The sequence below is a fragment of the Morone saxatilis genome, unplaced genomic scaffold, assembly GCF_004916995.1.
Source record: "Morone saxatilis isolate NCDOM2014 unplaced genomic scaffold, NCSU_SB_2.0 Contig5, whole genome shotgun sequence".
Lineage (NCBI taxonomy): Eukaryota > Metazoa > Chordata > Actinopteri > Moronidae > Morone > Morone saxatilis.
In genome coordinates, this window is record NW_023340095.1 from 1219881 (window position 1) to 1221827 (window position 1947).

At 33.4% G+C, this 1947-nt stretch overlaps 1 protein-coding gene across 1 annotated transcript in view; it reads right to left on the minus strand.

Annotated features, from left to right (window-relative positions):
- Positions 1-248, minus strand: part of LOC118338836 (bone morphogenetic protein receptor type-2-like) — a 19825-nt gene extending 19577 nt beyond the window's left edge. The window contains exon 1 of the mRNA XM_035676240.1: positions 24-248. The gene's annotated coding sequence lies outside the window, so the exon portion shown is untranslated. The remainder of the gene's footprint in view (positions 1-23) is intronic.
- Positions 249-1947: the final 1699 nt, after the last annotated feature.

Sequence of the window (1947 nt, forward strand, 5' to 3'; positions counted from 1 at the left end):
GTGTGTGTGTGTGTGTTAAATACCGGGGAGGATGACTCCGCTCTGCAGGATGAAGCAGCCTGTCTGTCTTTATATTCCCGGTCTGTTCTGGTCCAGTTCGGTTCGGGTCGGCTGGGTTCGGCTCGGCTCGGCTCGGTCCGGACTCCAGTCTTCAGGATCGATCCGGATCCAGGTGCAGGTTCTTTAGCAGGATCAGAAAATCCGCAGAAATGAGGCTGCGCTCCGTTTCTCTGCGTCCTCATCCAGACTGTCACACCACGGAAACGACCGCACACTGAGCTTCCGGAGAGCATTTCAAGATAAAAGCGGAAATATTTACAGTGTCTTATGTTTCATTTTATATTTTTAATCCAAGTAAAACCTCACAGCATATCTCATTATTGTTTACTGAATGTTTTATCTGGTTTAAATTCTCTTTAAATTGATGATTTTGTGTTGTATTGTGAAGGACAACTAACATTGGTAGTAAAACAATTATTATTATTGTCATTAATATGAATATTAATATTCATATTAATAATAATAAAAGTCCTCCCATTAATTAAAGTAACTCAGTTGTTTTGTGTCACATCGTTACAGAAATAGATATATAATATAATGCTTTTTGTTTTGATTTAAATATAATAAATTATTTTAGTTCTAAAGCACCTTTTAAAACACAGTGTTTCATATATCTGATAAAAAAAACACCTGTGAAATACAAACATAAAGTATTTTATTATTTATTATCAGACGCCCAAATAATTCTTAATGATCCTCCAAAGTGTAAAGATTTAATGTTAGACTCTTAAAAGTTCTATAAACTGAATCACAGCAGCAACAATTCAATTATTTATTTTACATTTATGTAAGCAGGAAGTTCTTCGACCCGACTGAGGCAGCAGACCAGTTATAATTAAAATAGGGACCATATCATTAAGATGAAGTAAGTAAAGGAAACCTCTGGAACCTGGTGAGTTCTCGGGCACGAGATTTCATAAATACGTTTAAATAATTATTAATTATTAATCAGGAATGTTTCTGTCATTTATAAAAAATAAGTTAAAATTATTAGTAAAAGCAGCGTAAACAAGAATCTTTTTTAACTTTCGATGTTAACTGTTAGAATAACTTATTGCATTAAATGGTTTTATGCTTCAATTGTTTGAGTTAAAAAACGTAAAAAAAGGGTTTAAATCAATCGGTTCCCTCAAAGAGTTTAAGTTAAACAAACATATTGTGACAGCAGGAAGGACGAGAAGATAAAAAAGTTTATGACTAAAAAAATAAAAAGAACAAAAACACTGTAAGAAACAACAATTAAATGTAATCTGAAACTTCACCATTAAATTCTCCACACTCGTCCTTTAAAGAGGTTTTTCTTTAGATAAAACAGACTGTGCAGAAAGAGGAAAAGAGAGAGAAAACAGAGAAAACATTGTGAAACTGTAGAAAACCTACGATTCCCAGAATGCACTGGGCCCGTTGCTTTCTAAGACCAAGACCAAAACTTCTGTATTTTAATATTCATGATGTTATAAAGTTTATCATATCATGGTTCTTTGTTTTTATTCTATTTTATTCTTCTTAAATGTTGTTACATGTTTTTCCTTTGTAGAATGAATGTGTTGAAGATAAAATAAACCTTTATTAATCTCTGCAGGGAACAGCAGAAGAAGAATGGATTAGTAATCTATCAATAAATAATCTATCAATAAATAATCTGTCTGATATTGATGGATATTTGTTGGTGTGTTTCAGGGTAAATTAAAGATTATTAAAGGTTTTATTTAGTCCAACAAACACGTGATCTCTAATGAACTCAAATTCTGTTCTTTTATTTTGAAAGTAACTGTACTCCACTTCCTCCCTCCTGTCAGACCTCTCTCTCTCTCTGTCTCTCTCTCTCTCTCTCTCTCTCTCTGTGTCTCTCTCTGTCTCTCTCTCTCTCTCTCTCTCTCTGTCTCT